Source organism: Filicampus tigris, chromosome 17 (assembly GCF_054856515.1).
Source record: "Filicampus tigris isolate MCC_2025a chromosome 17, RoL_Ftig_1.0, whole genome shotgun sequence".
Lineage (NCBI taxonomy): Eukaryota > Metazoa > Chordata > Actinopteri > Syngnathiformes > Syngnathidae > Filicampus > Filicampus tigris.
Genome location: NC_141233.1, coordinates 3,571,586 through 3,591,180, shown reverse-complemented (window position 1 = coordinate 3,591,180; position 19,595 = coordinate 3,571,586). Strand labels below are relative to the sequence as shown.

Genomic DNA, 19,595 nt, shown 5'->3' with positions numbered 1-19,595 from the left:
AACAACAATCAACCTGTAATACAGTTAAAGAGCCAAATACAGTATGTCACAGCCCAAAGACTTGTGGGGGGTACTCTTTAATATAACCAGGTAGTATCTGCTGCTGCCTTTGCATCATGCTCATCTGCCTTTGAGGCGCACTAGCAGATCGGACACATCAAAGCCATCAGGGCTTGTCACGAGGAGTAATCATGTCTTGAAATAACACAAACAGCCGTGCTGAAGGAACAGACATGAAAAGATGACATGCATATCAAACTTTCTGAAGGCCGTGTGTGTGCGTTGGTGCGTCCATGTCTTTATGCGTGTAGATGTGTGTGTTTGTTTCCCACATGAATAGATGAGGAGAATAAGTGTTACGTTAGGTTCTGGGCATATGTGGTATTAAATGAATCTAAGTGCTTGAGAAGGGTGGCGAAGAGAGTGAGGGATAGAGAAAGGAATAAGAGAGACAGGTGGGGGTGCAGGGAGGGGATGAGAAGGATAGACTTTAACTGTCTGAAGGACAAAGCTACTGACCCGCGGATCATTCCGAGGATTGCCTTTCAGTTTCAGAGCAAGGTCAGGCTGCTTATTTTACCTCAGTGTTTTCGCTAATCTGTTTTTTGTGTGACACAAACAAACACATGCGGCATGCACATAAACGTGAATAGCACACACGTATGCAGATGCCAAAACTAAGCCTTCCCATACTGCCTTGAAAGAACCACAGCCAATGTAGGATTTGCTATCAATAAACATTAGATGTGCAGGCTTTGTGCCTACATGAGTATCGCACTTGTCATGAATATCAATTGCTGGAAAGGGTCGTCACACACGGCTAATGTCTGGGAGACATGAATAAAAAAAAATAAAAAAAGAATAAAATATTCATCTTTATTTTAATCTATTGCTACACAGCGTAAAAGCATAATGAGCTAAAAATCTACCTTTGTATTATATTGACAAGACTTAAGGAGCTGACAGTTGTCGTTGCTTGGCAGCTCATTAGTAGCCACACTACATTTATGTCAACACATTTACTGACAGTCAGGAGGGGATGCTAAGCCAAGGCCATCCCGAGGGACGAGGCAGCATCTGTGAAGGAGACGCACCGATGGGCGCTGAGCTCCTGCTGAATGGTTCCGCGGAAACACAACAACACAGAGGCAAGATTACTGCCCTAATGTGATTCGAGGGTATGGTTTGCACTTTGCAGCTAAGAGGCAGGCCAAAATACTTATCAGTGTGTGTGCTGTGTGTGCGTGTGTGTGTGCGCGTGTGGGTTAAAGTGCCCCAGCATGTTCCATGCTGATCTGATAATGAGTGAGCAGGGTCAATAGGATGTTAACGGCCCCGTGGGAACAGCAAGTGGTGGATGGGTGGAGGAAGGACGAGGGCCTCGGGACAGCGAGCTGTGTTGTGAGTGTTCTAACTGATCACCATACGTGTGAGTGCATCGGGGACAGTAAAGTACCTCTGTCCCTGATATTTGACTCTTTAGCTCTCCCCCTGCTGTGTCCTCTTTGTAAAGCATTAGTCAAACAAAGGTGCAGATTTAGTGTAAAATTGTCATCAACACAACAACTTTGCCCAGGAGTTAGTCTTTAAACCTGTAACTAAATATGCCTATGTGTAGGTTGACTATAAAAATCAGAGTTGGGCAGTAGCAGTGTAACAAGTGGTGGTGTTACTAGTTTAACTACATTTCTCAGTAGCATGGTTGTAGGAGTTGTTGTTTTTTTTTTAACATCAAATAGCTTTTCAGTAGCAAAAGCCACTTTTGAGATCAACTCTAAACAGATGGGTTTTATATATATATAGGGATGTCAGTTTAGCGCGCTATTCTCGGCGTTAATCCAACCCCCTTTTGACGCCGTCAATTTTTTTGATCGCGTGATTAAGGTTTCCATAGCAACCAGCGGCTGAATTGATCAAGAATGCTGGTCACCACGATCTATACATGTATATTAAAAAAAAAAAGCTTTAGAGTAGAGGAGTGTTACACCTGCTTCAAAACATTGACGATGAGGATGAATTGCTCGGCAGGCACATGCACGGCTGTGTCCCCCTTAGGGGTGGCCACCGAAAACCCGGAATCAAGTGGATTCGGTTCCATCATTACAGTTCACCCGGAACCGTTCAGATTTTAGAATGTCGATGCTAAGTTTCGATTCCTAGTTAGCTGCGCGGAAGAGCTACTAACGAAGTACGACCGATTAAAAAAAAAAATGTGTGCGCGCGTGGTGCGCAGCCTTGGGCTCCTGCCGCCGAAACTGCGTAGCAATAGCACGTTAGCTCGTCCCCACTCGCGCTCAGCTCCTCGGCTCGCTTCGTCCCGGCCGGCAAGCGTGGGCAGCGGCGGCGACTCTGAGTGTGCTCCGGGCCCTTCCCACGGATGTCCACAGCTGCAGTGGCCGCTGGATACCACGGTGGCAGCAGTCACTCTTCACGCGGTCGGTGATCCTGCCTGGGGCGGCCCGGCCGGCTCATTCGGCCGACGCCGATCCATAGAATGACGCGATGTGGCTCATGACCCAAAGTCAGAATCGCCTAAGTACGTCTGATTGTAACATTGAACCAACAAGTTCAACACACAAATGCACATATATATAGCTAATATTTATCTTATATCATATGTAGTTGCAGCATATACATAAATACTGTTTATACAGACACATCCTATGGTTACATAGACTGCTTAGATTAGATAGACTTTCCTTGCTTGCCCTTAAAATGCAGCGTTGTGTTTGTCATATATATTTTCTTTCTAAAGCAAGACAAGGTTAGCCAATCAATTGGTGTTCAGTTGAATCCAATGCTTGTTTTTTCAATTGAAGGGAAAGTCAACCCAAACATTTTTTTTTCAAGAATATGTTCTATGCCGGCCCCCTAGTTCAAACAAGGCATTCTGATTAATATTGTGTTTGTGGAATATGAGTTAAACTGTAAAATCCATCCATTTTTTACCATCTCATGGGTCGGCCATTTTATTATTTCGCTCGACTCAAAATGACGCTGAGGGCTCAAATAACGACCAATCATGGCTCAGTTTCAGAAAACAGGTGATCTGTGATTGGTCGTTACGTGAGCCCTGAGCAACTGTGATATAATTTTCAGTTGAAAGACGTGACAAAATGGCCGCCCCGAGTGATGACTAAAAACAGGTGGATTAACTCTTATTCGACAAACGCAATATTTATCAGAATGCCTTGTTTCAACTAGTGGACTTGCATGGAGCATATTCTTAAAAAATAATATGTTTGGGTTGACTTCGCTTGAATAAAGTATTTGCATAAGAAAATCAATCATCTTATTCATGTTAAGGGTATTAAAATTCAAGAAAATAATGGGACAGAAAAATCAAGGGATTTTTTTTTACAATAAATAAAATATGCGATTAACTACAAGTTAACTATGAAAAAATGCGATTAACTATGATTAAAAAATTGTATCGCTTGACAGCACTAATATATATATATATATATATATATATATATATATATATATGTATATATATATATATATATATATACATATATATATATATATATATATATATATATATATATATATATATATATATATATATATATATATATATATCAGTGTCGCTCTGATCCAGTGGGTCAATATGAGCAAAAGATGCTTGCATTTATGTGTGTGTGCCAGGGGGATGACAGAGGGCTCATGAAGAGAGAAATGGGTCTGGAACAAAAAAAAAATGTGTGTTGCGTTGGCAAGCATTTCAGTCAAATCCCTTGTCAGTTCTGTGGCCCCGCCTTTGCCATCTGATATTCAAATGCACAGGAAACTGGAGGAGAGCTCCTCCCAGACCACCCGCAGAATCACTCGGGATTAGTCAAAGAGAACCAACTGGGTCAACAAGATGCAGGGCCGGTGCATGTGCAGGGGGACAACTCACCCACACAGGAGTCGGCCTAGTCCTGTCTGCTTTTCTATTCACATGTGTGAACTCTCTTACACGCTCAAACGCAGAGAGACAGCTACACTTATGCAGTGACCTGTTTTCCCATACTTTGACAGTTACCCAAAAACAACTCCAAAATTCCTCTTGATTTTTCTGTTTCAGAACAGGCGGGTATGGGTAAAGCGTTAGATATGAGGACAGGCGCAGGGAGATGTAAACATTCCCACTGCTGTCATCCGCCTTAAATTGGTTCTCTTTGCTTTACTAGGTTAAAGAAAGATTATGAAATTGATCATTTTGGTAAGTAAGTGTTGCTAGCATGAGATGAGAACTTGTTTTACCCCTTAAAAATCACACTATGTGTGTTTGGGTCATGCTGCCTATTTGAATAACAACTGAGTCATGTGGTAATCCTGCTTTAACAAAACACATCCAGCAATGGTGTTTTGGTGAAGTTGTTCTTTCAGTGACCTGTTGTCTCAAAGTAAAAGGTCTTGCAGCCTCCCTCATGTGCCAGCAGTGGAGTAAACAAATCTTGAATGGGAAAGAAGACACCATACTCACTATGAGAGCATGATATCCTTTCGCAAAGTAACACGTCAAGTCTGGACCATTTGATGTACAAGCACAGCAAAGAAACCCAACACGAAGCTGTTGAACTAAATAACACTGACATACCTGAATAGGGACTGTAGTATCGACTGTCTGTGCGTCAGTGCCCCCGAAGCCATTTCTCAACACCCCATGATGACCTCAGTCAAATATAATTTTTGCTTTCCTGGAGCACTTTTCCTTGGAGTGAAAATTCAAATAACTCACATACCGTGCTGCTTAATTCTCAGACAACGAAATAATGTAAATCGAGAGAGATGGCGTTTTACAAGAGTTGACTATCAGGCACAGTTTAATCTCTCTGCCACACTTCAATGACAAAAGCAGAATATTTACTGAGATGACTGAGATGGCTGTTTAGCATGTCCGCCATAATCCAGTTATAATCACTCTTGTCTGTTTATTTTGCACAGAGGTCAAGCGCTTTTTTCTGCTTCCACGCTTTGTTGCACCAATAAAGACAGTTTCACTCGTTAATGAATAATCTACTCATCAACAGTCCGTTGAAGCAATGTCATTGTGTTTTATGTTTGTCAAGTTCTTTCTCTAACCTTGTCTAAATTCATTTTTGGAGATAAAATTGGTGTGGTTTAATTGCTTTAACTAAATATGGCTCAGTAAATGTTCATTTTTAAACAAAGATCATTGTCAAAACTCATTTAGGTTTCACCTGTCACTTGTGTTTTGCAGTGTCATATGGCTCAAGATGAACCTTCCCTGCAGTTCGTGGGGAATGTCACAACTGTCCCAGACTGATTTCAGTTCAAAGGTTACAGTATGGTGTGACTTCCAAAGGGCCCTCCCTCTGCAACTTGCACCTGCCTCCTCCCAAAGAGGCTCTTGCTCTACTCTAAACCTTGGGAGTCACTGTGCCTGAAACTGGGTAGAAAAAGGTCAAAGGTGGAAGGTTAATGTCTGCTGACACTCTGGCTCCTTTCCTCAGAGACAATCAGGCGTCTGAATCTAAACTCTCTTCTGTTTGCACTGCTGGGCCAGGAGAACATCAGTGCAGAGCAGACCTTTGACCCCAACATTCATATGTTTTCCATTCTGGTTTTTGTTGACCTTTAAATATTCAATAGAATACAGTATGAGTGCATTATGAACATAATTCGCACAGGGCCAGGGTCATATTACTGTAATCCCGAATTGAGGAAACAATCTAAAATGCACAGTCCATTCAAAGGTTTGAATGCCCCAGTAATCCAGTGAACTGGAATCAAAGGCGAGACTCATATACTGGTAATTAGCAGAGCTGGGCATTTTACTAAAAATTGAGCGTCCGTTATTCGTCATCTCTTTGCAGCGTGGGTACCCTTCCGTCGTCTCCTTTTTTTCGGAAGGGAAAAAAATAGTAGCCACCTTTAGGCCAGTCCGCCTCTGATTTTAAACGGGCTTCTGTCAGCGATTCCGACTCCAAACATCAAATGACATCAATGCCACTGTCTCTAAACCATACATCATGGTCACAACATGCTGAACTACTCCACAGCCACCTTTCCTAGATGCTTACCTTCACAGGTATATCCATCAGGACAAACTGCCTTTCCATTTTTCACATCCTAGAGTCCCCTTTATTAAGCTTTACTACTTCTTGTTCGACAACAATCACCTCTTCAACTTTTCTTCACTCGCTAGCTATCCAACACCTTACTGGCCACCTTCCTTAATCACCCTAACCTGCTGCAGATCCTTTTCCAGGTCAACCAGTATAGATTTCACTCCCTCTTTACTATCCAACCTGGCATAAGTCGTTTGCCTCTAGTTTGGTCTTTTCCATCTCTGTCTTGGCATTATGTCACATCTCAATGTATTTTTGTCTCCTCTCGTCAGTGGCCCCACTTTGAGGTAACTTATATCCCTGTATGCTCTCCTGCACTTGACGGTTCGACCACCAAATCTCCTTCTCCCCTTTCCGACCGGAAGAAATGCCAAGTACTCTCCTGCTTGTCCATCTCTTCAATTTTGTTGCAGTCTTCCAGTTTTCTGGAAGTTCCTCCTGCCCACCAAGAGCCTGTCTTACCTCTGAATGCCACACAAGACTCTTTCTTTCTCAACTTCCACCAAATGGTTTTCTGCCTTTTCTTTGTCATCTTCATCGTTCTCACAACAGAGTTTGAGTTAATGTCTGTTGTTGCTAACAACCACAATTGTTAGCAACAAGCCAAACATTGCAACCAGCCTGTTAACATCTGTGCACAATCCTCTTTTCCTCTGGCCCTGATAGAGAGTGTTTAAATCACATACATAAATACAATCATTGTGTGAAATGTTTTTTGTTAGTTAAAATCTTTCCCTCCACCTCAGGTCAAAGGACAGAGTTCTCAGAGCCACATTTCTGTGAAAAGATTCAAGGGCAAAGTTCAGCATGTTGGGGGAAGGAATGGAAGGCAGGATATTGTATCTCCATTTATGTGGCATTCAGGGTTGGAGTTCAAAGATGAAAGGTCACACCAGTGCAAAGGTTACTAGGCGAGATACCATCCATAATCCTGAACCAGTCAAGTTCCTCTAACTTGAGGCTTATCGTAATGGCTGAAGCGCACTGCAATAATAATATCCTAAACAGGATTTGTGGCGCAATAAGATGGCAAAAAATAAAATGGCGTAACGGCAACTTTTTATGTATCTGACTTTGGTCAGGACTTTGAGCAGACTTTTTATTGTGTTGTAGCCAATCATGCAAATTGCTAGAAACACCCACTGTGAATTCTTTAAAAAAAAAAAGGGAAAGAAAATGACTGTTTATGATAATGGCAATGACTTGAATTAATCTTGTTTAAACACTAGAATGAGGTTACACCAGGTTAGAAGGGACAGGCTAAATATAAGTGGTCAAGAGTGTGGCACGATGACAGAGCTGCTGGGAGGGGCGTGCGCGCACACATGCTACTAGCCACAACCACTTTTACTTCTACTACTACTACTACTACTACTACTACTACTACTACCACTACTACTATTACTGGTAATTGTACTCCCATTTTAAAATGAGACAATGTGGGTAAAAATAAATGGAAAATGTTGTGTTTTTCTTCCTTATGAGAACACTGATGTTCCCTTGGTCCTTAGAGACATTTTGTTCAAGGCCATGTTGACATGACAGACTGCAGGCCAACAGACTCGATATCACAGATTAGCACAAGATGTTTGTGAGGAATAAATAAGTGCATTTGCCGCATAATTGTGAGATATCCATCATAACGATCACTTTTAAAACGATCCGAGGTCAATAAAAAGGGTCTGTGGACACATCTGCTGTTTGTGAATGGCTTCACACTTTGGTGACATGCTTTCACACCTGGGAGCAGCCTCAGTTCCCGATCAAGGGCACCCTGCAGCACTAATGAAGTTCATCTTTTATTGGTTACTTTGTGCTCAAACATGCAGCACATTCAGGTCTATGGCAGGTACGTTCATATATTGGAACTCATTCTGTGATTTATTATAGATGTAGATAACTGAAAGCTTTATTGGTCATCATCCTACTATTCTGATTTAATGGAAATACTGTATTTATATCATCTGAATTAAGATATTCACCTCAATGCCAATGTGTCTTGTACTGTTTGCCATGAATGCTTATTAGGTGATGACATACAAAGACTTGGACACTTTGAAATGTGAAAATGTGGTAAAAAGTAATAATCAGAATAATTATTATTAACATCATTCATATGTTTTAGCATGAAGTGCAATGTTTTTTGCAACGTTATTTTTGTATTTACTGTATGTAGGAAATGAGTTTAAAACAAGATGAAGAAAAAAACGGGAATTACCTGAAAAGCATGAGTGATTGAGATAGCTCCAAAAATGCAAAGTGAAAACCAAAATAAATAACAATAAGATATTCAGAAATGAGTGAAGATACAGAACACCTATTTAATGCTTCCTCTTCTACGTAAATCATAGTTTACTGCTCTTTGTCCATCATCATATCCAATAGTGTAACAACCAATTCTTCTCTGTAAGATATGGAAGACGTCCGTAAAGATGACTGGTTCATGCATTTGACTCCAAATATAAAATTAAGAGCCGGTGTGAGCACTGTAAATACTGAATAAACAACACCCCAAATAATTGTAATATTATCTACTTCATTATTTTTCACTTTACAAAAGTTATGCGCTCTTTGAAAAAATACAAGATGCACGCATTATAATATTGAATACACAAATGAGTACGTAGATTACCCCAATACGATCTGATTCAATCACTTTTGCAGAATGGATTGTAAATGTTATGGATTGTTTAATATTCCTAAAGTCCACACTTACTGTAGTAAATATGGCGATGCTTGAGCTAGAACCCCCTTTAATATACATATATATATATATATATATATATATATATATATATATATATATATATATATATATATATTACATGGCAGTTTACCCTCTATTTTTGTGTAATTTATTCAGATTTTAAAATATATATATGTATATTTTTTAGAATTATTTTTTGTTCCCATGCATAGTTCTTTGTCTTATTGCATGTGACGATTAAATTCGTCACATCAGTTGACACGAACCTGATGACGTCACCGTTGTTGCATGTTCCAGTCTAGTATGTCAGAGACATTCTACCTTCAAACAAAAATACGTTTTGTGTAACGTTGAACTGCCTGTGCATGGTGTATTTAGAATAGATACTACATCAATTGGGGACAAAAATGACCTTCTAATCACTTCCGCGTCGTTCATCCAACGTCTTCACTTTATTTTGATTGTCATGTGTGGGTGGTGGAAGTGCGTGCGTGTTCCTTTAAGGGTGGTGTCAAAGCAGCAGGCGGGGAGGAGGAGAGCGATTGTCCCCGCTCAGTGCTCCACAGAGAGGGGACACCGCGAATAAACAATTCCCACAGACTAGCCACACGCAGCACACCTTCGTTCAGGCTGAAAAAAAAGAGTCACTGAGGCATTTCTGGACTATGTTTTGATTTCGAAAGCCCGACTCGCCATTTTTGGGTGTCGTGCCCGGAGTGACAAGACAGATGTATGCCGTTTTCAATGGATTTGCTGCCCGTGTCGAATATTAATGCGCCTCTCCGGCTGACTGTGGGCTGGACACCGCAGGTAGGAGATTTATACACACGAGAGAAACATAGTCACATATACCGGGGTTTAAAAAAATGACACGGTGACTCGCAACGGACGCGGTGTGGACTGTTCTGCCGTATTCTAACGTATTTTATTGAGGGCAGGCGAGGTTGGTTGTTTGGGTGTCGTAAGGCGAGTGGAGCGTATGGATGTAGCACCGAAAATGCTGCATGTGATGAAGTACAAAGCCGCCGACAGACGCTATCTGCATCGCCGAACAATAAACTAGTCCCGGGCCAGGCGCTTTTTATGTGGAAAATGTTACTAGAAAAAAAAAATACAAGTTGTGAATAATGGATCGTTAACTAGAAAGCCACTGGAAAAATGAAAGCAACGGCTGCTACTGGAACGTTACTGTTAAAAATTCATTTTAAGGCTCTGAGCATCACCGTTGTTTTAACGTCAATGCCATCCCACCGAATGGTTTCGTCTGAGTGTTACATTCATTTTTAGTTAAGTAGTTATAGTAGTTCAAACACTACAGGCAGCCTCAAATATTGGCTAGTTTTAACACCATCAGTGGGGTCGAAGGGGGTGCGCTGGGGGGCAAAATTGAAATGTTTATGTGTTAGAAATTACAAACATTAGGTTTGTAATGTAATATTATCTTATATATTTACGTATTTGTTTGTGTCCCAATCAATGTTTATTTGTATATTAATTTTTGCATTACGAGTCACCCACTCAGTGATAAGTGAGGACGACGTTAACTGTAGAATAAAAAAATAAATAAAAACGCCTTTAAATGTAATTTACAAAGCCCAATAATTCATGGCTTGGGTAATGAGCCATAAATGGAAATTTTGTCTTGCCTTATAACTAGAAAATAGAGAGAAAACTCGTGGTGGTTCTTTCTTGTGCTGGTGAAGTGCATCCTGTAATGTTTGTGTCATCATGACGTGTTGCCGGAGTTCAAAGTTTTGCGTTGTGTAAGTAAGCAGCCTTTGACTGGCCTTTGCGTGTGGTGGTGTGTTTTCTTCAGTCGTGTCCTGTTGCTCCATTTGACTTTGGCAGTGAGCAGAGACAAAAGGTCATCCGCTGGGGTTTGCGACAAGTTACATTAAAGAAGGCAAAGTACAGCACCGTCTTAGGTTTGAAAAGGGCATATTTGAAAGCCTCCCAGCAGCGGCATGATGTTGCAATAAAAGTCGACAAAGGAATGGTGTATTCAGCTAATGCACCACCTTTCACAAACCTAATTTAGCATCTGTCAAATGTAGAATAATGTAGAGAGGAGTCTTAACTTTTTTAAAAGCCGTGTCTGGGGTTCGACCATTTAGCCTTCCTTTTGTTGAGCATTTAAGCTGCTTAATTATTTGACCTGAACTTAGACAAGATTTTCAAGGTTGTTCAATTTGGTCTTTGTAGTCACAAGAACCAAAAACCTCCCCATTCAGAGCCAAGCTCTGTGTATTGTGGGTAAGTTGAGTTGAGAGTTATCTGCTATTATCCTGGAAGTTGCGTTTGAGTGAACGAGCCTACAACAGAACCAGCGGGCATTCATCTACTGACTTCAAATTCTTGGGAGGCTGCTGAATATTCACTCAACTTTTTCCCATGTGACTTTTTGCAAGTGTGTTGTTTACGACGTCATCGGAAATGACACTTTATTTTGTGGCAGCCTTGAAGTACTAATACAATGTAAAAGTATGTGGATGACACATTAGCACATCATTCCACAGGAAAAGGCGCCACAGACAACAAACTTGAACTCCACAGTGTTTTACAAATGGCAGTCACACACCCAAGAAAACGTTGAGGGTTGAGTCACACATGGGGTGGGGGGGAGGATGGGGCAGTTGATCTAATATGCAATCTACTAGAACAAGTGTCAAGGCATTTACTGCACTTTTTGAATTATTATACACCTGGGAGCTGCCCAGCACTACGTTTTGGCCACTAAACATTGTTCAAGGGCACTTTGACAGTAGATGTTAAGGAACACAAGTGCATTCTCATCTTTTTAGAGCAGGCCAGGGAATCGCACCAGACATTTTAACCTCAAATGTATTTCTCTAATTGTCTGGGCTTTATATTTGTAAACGATGCGCATTGAGTCAGATTAAATAAATCTTTGTTTTATTGCAGGTTTAGTAATTGTATTTTGCTCCAGTGCTGTTACTGTACTGATGTTTATATCATAACTAAATAATAGTGCTATCACCAACCTGTACGGAATCAGTGATTGAAATAAACACTTTTCAGTAGTGGATCCTGAGATTTTGAATGTCCTAAAAATGTTTCAGAAATGTTTGCCTCACAAGTCTTACAAAATAAAGGGCGCCATGGCATGGCTCAGTGGTAGAGTGGTCGTTTCCCAACCCAGAGGTTGTGGGTTCAATCCCCGGCCATTCTGACCATGTTGAAGTATCCTTAACTAAGATACTGAACCACCAGTTGCTCCTGATGCTGCATCATCAGTTGGTATATGAGGTACTGTGTGAAGCGCTTTGAGTAGAAAATCGCTATACAAGTGACAACCCATTTACCAAATAACGGAAAGTGAAGTACAGGCTGTGTATTTTACTGCTAATTTTCTCTTCTATCTGCTTTTCTGCTTGTGTGACATCCACTGTCATCCTCATTCACGATTAAGGTTAATATTTTTTATATAGTGTTTTATTGTATTAGCATTAAAGTGGTGATGAACTGATTTTTGCAACTGTATAGTTGCTAATAATGTTAATGTTTCTCAAAGCATTGCTTGTAAAGTTTTATTATGGTGACAGTTTTACGCTGGGACAGATTCATTGAAAATTCGGTATATTTTATGGGAACATTTTGTAAAGCCGAACAAATTGGAAGTTCACCAGTGTCCTAGAATGGATTTTGGCTTTGCAGGTTGTACTGTGTCGTATAGCAACGGTGATGGCATGAGATTTACTCATACATGCTGGTTTACAGTAATATGCGGCTTTCAGGATACACAAGGGTTAAAAACCCCACAGATAAAACTTCTCAAGATTAATTTTTAGCTGAAATAATACTGTTGCTTGGAAGATTGCATCGTAGCGAAGACCTCAGCTATGGGAGCATTATCTCATTGACAGACGATTGTTCTGGCTCCTGTTGGTGCTTCTGTCGTGAACAGAAGGCGACCAAAGTCAATGGGACTCATTTTGATGACAAGGCAGGAACGGCTAAATGCGTTTTTACAGCTATCGCTCTTGGATGCAGGCTGGGATGATGGAATGAGAGGAAGAAAGATGGACACATCCACTGCAACCCTCAAGAGCTATACAAGCCAGGGCTCTTCTGTTGGTTTTTCAACCACCTGCAACCCTCCGACCCCCTTCATTCTCATCCCCAACCATGCTCCTTGCATGCTTGCACAATGACAGGCCCAATCCTCAAGTGCCCGCATGGCCAACTAGTGGATTGAAGTAGGGGGTCTAAAATGGTCATTTTGTCCAGTAGCCATATTTGGACGAGTGCCCTGCGACTCTCTAATTACATAGCAGAGTTCCCAAATATGATGATAAATCAGTTGGAACTCAACCAACACAAAACATTTACAAGATACGGACCCCCAAAATGTAAAAAAAAGTAATGCGTCATTAAAAAAAACATCCACATTTAAAGGGTTAATATCTCTACAAATAGTACACCTGTGTTTTAAGTGCAGATTCTGATAGTTGGGGTCAGAATACATAGATGTAGCTATTTACAGGTCTGTACCTACCTTAAAACAAAAGATTAGAGCCTCCAATATGGTCCAAAATGTAGTGTGCAATTCCTGGATCCCCAAAGTGGGCGTGGCACTCAAACTTTGATGGGCAATAACTCAAAAACCGTTTGAGCTAGGAGGCTCAAACTTCGGACCCTTTAATTTGACATCATATGACACTAAATGAATAAACATCAGGCAAATTCAACCCTAACCCTTGTATCACACCTTTGTGTTTTGAGTAGTTCATGTCAGGCAAATTTAACCCTAACCCTTGTATCACACCTTTGTGTTTTGAGTAGTTCATGTTTATTTTTCCAGCTCCCTTGTTCCTCAATTCAGGTCACTTCTTCCGTTTCAAATCACAATTTACGGAGTCGTGATTTAGGAGTTGTCGGCTTCTCCCACAAACACAGTTGTGGGCTTCTCCCACAGGACAAATTCACTATCAGCACATATCAGACCACAGGATAATCTTATAGGCTAACATAAAATAGTTTATCATCCTTGGTCAGAAAGGATACAAATAGCGACAATAACAGACCTTGATGTGTATACCAAATCTAAACTGAAGAAAGACAATATGCAGGTCAAATGAATGATATGTCAGCCCTGCTTTTTAAAGACAAGAAACCAACTAGACCTGTGCAAACCACGAATGAGCTTCTCAACTTCCAATCTCTGCTGCCCCTTTATGAAACATTAAAGACAGAGGAATTGTAGAATGGAGCAGTGATGTGAGAGGAGCTGACTCCTTTCCCGGCTGGGCTGGTGTGGTCAGAGCAGAGGAGTGGAGTAGAAGTGACTACCTCCCCTGCTTCTCCTCCTGTAGCGGAGCTTCTGCCCTTGGGCTGTTAGAGGTGCAGTAGGAAGGTTTCTCTACCAGTATGACAAGTCTGCTGCTGCAGTCAGACAAGGGAAAGGTCTCCGTTGCCACAAGCAGGCTAATGTCACAGCCGTGACAGAGTGGGCGGGTTGCAAGGGGAATGAGGACAGAGTTGCTCTGAAATAGGACGGACGGACAGTTGCGTTGCATCTGCAAAGGAAGTGCTGTACAAAGGAAAATGTGTTTGTCTTTGTGTGCTTGGAGCATTCGAAGTATCAAGTCTTGAATAATAGCTCCAGAGAATGTTCAAATATGTCCCAAAAGGCCATGTGATGGGTGACAAACCTTTTCTACTGAATGATATTTATGTTGTTACATAAACGGCACCATTTAAGAAGTCTTTGGTTGAAAGCTAGAACAATGGGTCGCACAATCTAGAGAGAGACAGAGGTCGGCTGTTATTCAACTGTGTCTTATTTTAACCAGTTTATGTGCCAGGAGTGAAGGCGAGTAGCTGAGGGCTAAGTGAAAATGCCACTCATTCCCGAAGAGTCCCTGGCCTCTTCAAGGTTAGTGTCTTGTCTTTGGAAGCTGAGGTATTGATGCATGAGGCTGTCTGGCGCTAAATTCAAAGTCCAAGGCTGTCACTGCAAGCTGTCCCCTCTCTCACTATGCAGGCTATCACCAGGCCCTGGCCTTCCCAACTTCTTAGCAGCGTATCCTTTTGAGAACCTTGAGCAGCCTAGGCATGGGCAAAGTGTCTGGTGCAGTAAGCCGGCGCAGGGAGGGGGCGGGGGGGGGGGGGGGGCTTTACGTAACAATCGACGCGATACATGGGTGGATGACTACCTTGACACCTTGACACAGAGCAGTGCAGTTCACAGCAGCATAGCTTTCAGTTAATGTACCCCCTCAACGTCACCCCCACAGCGGGGGGGGGGCGCTAGAGAGATCCCTGCAACTTCATTATATTTTTCTCTTTTAAAAGCTTTCGTTAGGAATTACATTTTCCTGAGCAATCAACTAAAGAGGAGTTTTCAGAATTTATGAATGAATGATGGATATGTTGCACAGGAAGCAGGCATGGGAGGGAGAAGAGGTAGCGGGGTTGCATATGCATTATAGGTGGCGCGCTTGCCCCTCCACGATTTATTTCCATTCAGTAAAATAGTAAAAATGGTTCAAATTCAGGCGTCAAATCTTTTTGTAGCTAAGAGGTACTTTGTAGTTTTTCAGGTTAAAGCACATGGAAAATCTGGGTTAAAAGTCACTTTAATCCAGTATACTTTTACAAGTAGTTTGATGAAACTCTTATCATATGCTTAAACCCCAAATCCAAGTTGACATAGTGTGATGAACTGAGTTGTTGCTAAGCAACAAGAGATAGCTGGATTTGCAGCACACTATATACAGTGCAATATACAGTGCGTTGTGTAGAATAGGATTGTCAGAGTGATCCTGAAAGATCTTTTTTTTTTGTCTGATTCTCTACTGATTATCAATGCGTGTCATTTGATTTGATACATTTCACATTTCTTGTCTTTTTATAACTGGGACTACTTACTACTAAAATATATTGCAGTTACTCATATTTCCCAAGTGTATTTACAAAATTATAAATTACAGATATATTTGCTTTCATTCATTCATGTCTTCTAAGTTTAAAGGGGAAACAAGGCAGTCTGATTAATACTGCGTTTGTGGATAAAAAATTGAAAGGTCTAACTCATGGGTCTTCGATCCTGTTCCTCGAGGGACGGTGTCCAGCCTGTTTTCCATCTCTCCCTGCTGCAACCCACACCTGATTCGAATGATCAGGATCGTCATCCGGCTTCTGCAGACCTTGTTGATTATATGGTCATTTGATTCAGGTGTGTGGCAGCAGGGAGAGATGGAAAACAGGCAGGACACCGCCCCTCGAGGAACAGGATTGAAGACCCATGAAGTACACCTTTAAACCATCTCTACTTTGCTAAATGGCTGGAGTGATTGAAACCGCAACAGTAAATGAAGGACCATTCTGAACACATAAAATGAATGACCCTTGCTGTAAAAGACAGAACAGTTTTCAAATGAAAGCAGCTACCAACTGTCACAGCTAAAAAAACACCATCTTTTCCAAAACGGGGGACATGAGTGTGCATGTGCTTCACATTAAAAATAAACTTTTGGATGAGTGAGGGCGGTCAAGATTGAAAATGTTGAACAATTTATCACTGTAGATGTACAAAACTTTCGTTTTCCATGTAAGTTACTTTCAAATTAAAGTTTGGGGTTTTTTTTGCCTTGAAAGAAAATGTTAAATATTTGGAGATTGGTTGAGTCTGACAAATGTCGGTTTTGTTTCTCAGAGTGAGTCCTTGACACACTTGTTTTGTCATTGTTATATTGTGTCCTCCTTTTGAGGAGATGTTGAAGGAAATTATCTTATGTCGAAAACTTAGACATAGCTTCTGTGATGGTTGGGGGATTTATAAACTGCAGTCTATGTTAATAGAACATTGGAGGGGTACATATCTGAAACAAACCATTGAAATTACAGATTAAAGAGGAAGATGAGAAGTTTTCAACAAATGTTTAAATCCAGATTAAGAATAACAGACATCCTGAACTTTGATTTTCTTTTATCTTTGTTGAGACTTTTGTGCTCTGCAAATTTTGTTTTTGTTGCTTTGATGTTTGTGCGTGTTTTTGTGTATATGTGCATTTGCAATGTTGATTAATTGTGTTGTTTTGGGTTATTTTTCACTGTGGTGATGTTGCGGTCCTCCTCCTGTGTAATATGTTGACTTAAAAAAAAAAAAGTCTATTATGTGTGTCAGCCAACCGCATCATGCATTTGAATATAAAAAGAGCATTCCAAGATGCACATATTTGTCAATTATTAAGCCACGTTTGTTTTAACTTACTTTAAAATGCTCTAGACTAGAGATGAAATGGTTAATAGTTTACCACTAAACTTAATACTAAACGGTTAGTATTACCATGATCCATTTTAATTGTTGCTACTCTGTTTAGGATAATGATTTGCTTTATACGACCCCTTGCAGTGTGTGCATGATGCGCGACACTTGTTACAACATGATACGCGCTAACAATAAGAATGTGGGTGCAAAGAGAAAACCAAAACCATAGTGTATGTCCACTCGTTCCTGCAGTGGAGGGGAAATGGGGAATTAGCCCTGAAGTCCCGGAATTACTGATTTCAGCTCTCAAGTAGCAGACAGCTCCAATGGGGTCCTCTTGCGGTCTTGGAGGCTTCAGCAAAAACAGCTCAGGCCAAAGTAAAATGTTAAGGGTTTACAACAAGTGTTTTAAAAGATTGAATATAGCCAATGTCACTGTAGGAATGAGAACCTTGTAAATGTCAGTTCAGAATTTAGCTTGAAATCATTCGTATTAGGATGCCGTATTGGGCCGGATACTCGACATGTGTATTTGTATTTGGACAAAAAAAAAATAGTACATACTGATACTGCCAACTGCAAAATATGCTCTGCAAAATGGGTTATGAACACCGCTTGAGGGGTGATGGAAGCAGTCCGGAAAACACCCAAGTTTCTTGAGCACAAGCCAGCCATGCTCCATTCACGAAGAAAGGGGCAGAGAAAGCCTGGCGGGCAACACAATTAAATGATAAAGAATCGATAGTATCACCTCAGCTGTCCCGTCATGGTTATATTCCATAACTTGTGGTATTCTCAAGAGGCAGTGGTGTATTCCTTTATTTCACTTTATTTTGTCGTTAACACACATGTACTCCTTTACATAGTGCCACCTAGTGTTCAGACTGAGACAATACATAACTGATATGCCTTGTGTTACAGGTTACATCTAAGGAAATATGTGGCAAGGTTGTTAGAAAAACATGCCATTGAATGGTAACATTTCAGAAAGGACAAGTGATTACTTTTAAGAGTGTTTTATTTAAGTGAAACTTGTGCCATGTTCAAGAAATGTTGATATTTTTTAACAGTATTTGAAATAAAAATTTTCATCATGATTGTGAGCTGTCATAGCATTATCAAGTACTCGTACTTGGTATCGTTGAATACTCAAATACTGTAAATACTTGAACTAGTATTCGTACAGTGAAAAAATTGTGTTGAGTTTACTCAATTTTATTTAGTCAAGTCATTCAAAAGGTTTTTTTCATTGTGTTCATCTAAAAAAGGAAAACAAGTGGTATCAATGAATCCCTAATTTACACTTGTACAGTTAAAAATGGCATCGATATGTGTGTATTTCGTAGCTTTTGGAAAAATGAACTGTTCTGACTTGTATTTTAGTTGATCAAAATCTAATTAAAATGTTGTTTGTTGTATCAATATGTGATTTGAATTTTTCATACCGCTTCATCTCCACTCCAAGCATTTCACAGAGCTGTCCATCACCAGCTGCACTGCAATGCTACATTTCTGTGACTGCTTTTTTTTTTCTTAAGATTTGCTGGCTTCAGCTATATAGTACATACCACTTTTTTTTTTTTTTTTTTTAAATGATAGGTTTGTTTCCAAAAGATTTTTCATGATTCAAATGGGTACCCAAATGAAGTAAAAGACTTAGTATTTATCTACTTCAACATTTTCCACTGGATATTTTGGATGCTCATTCATATTGCCACACAACCACACTTGGTAATGGCTGAGCATAGCGAACATAAATCCTGGTCCATAATATTCATGCAAACATGAAAACAAATTCTAGGCCTATTTCTATATGTTGTATCTCAACGGCACATGCCAGTTTGAATTATTGACCTAAGTATGGTACAGTGTTCAAAGCACTTAACGGTTTACGTGTTATGGAGAGTATTTTTTCGGTAATACTGTGATGTAACAATTGAATAGAAGCTCTGTGACCGTTTGTTTTTTTTCTTTTTTCCCAAATTTATACTACACTGAGTTTAAAGCATTTGCTTTTGAAACTTTTAGGAGTGAAGAGAACACTTGAATTGGGGCTTACAGTTTGCCTACAAGTTGTGGTTTAAATCTAATGAATTTTAAATAAAATATCCCATGCTGTTCTATTGTTTGTAATGTACGAAGAGAACTGGGGCCAGTGGGGGAAAAAGATAAGGCTGGCAAGATTCTCAATTTTATCTCAGAATTCTGCAAGTCTTCTGAGAATAAAGTCAGAATTAACACTTTATACTTTATTCTCAGAATTCTGACTTTAAAGTCTTATTCTGAGAATAATGTGAGAAATCTGACAGTCAGAATTCTCACTTAAAGTGACTTAAAGTGAGAATTCTTTAAGCTGACTTTATCAGAATTCTCACTTGAGATAAAAGTGAGAATCTTGCCAACTTTTTTTGTCCACTGGCCCTAAGCCTCTTCCGTATTATTTGGCCTGTGGAACCCTCTCAAAATTCTGAACGCTTTGACATATTTGGACAATTTTCCAAACCAATATTTATTTTGTAGCTAAATTACATTTATGAAAGTGTAATTCAGTAACAATTTGAATTAGTTTTGG

At 40.2% G+C, this 19,595-nt stretch overlaps 1 protein-coding gene across 2 annotated transcripts in view; it reads left to right on the top strand.

The window, feature by feature from the left end:
* Positions 1-9,165: 9,165 nt before the first annotated feature.
* The window catches only part of nrip1b (nuclear receptor interacting protein 1b), a 49,565-nt gene continuing 39,135 nt past the window's right edge, over positions 9,166-19,595 (top strand). For both annotated transcript variants that reach the window (XM_086012947.1, XM_086012946.1), the window contains exon 1: positions 9,166-9,600. The gene's annotated coding sequence lies outside the window, so the exon portion shown is untranslated. The remainder of the gene's footprint in view (positions 9,601-19,595) is intronic.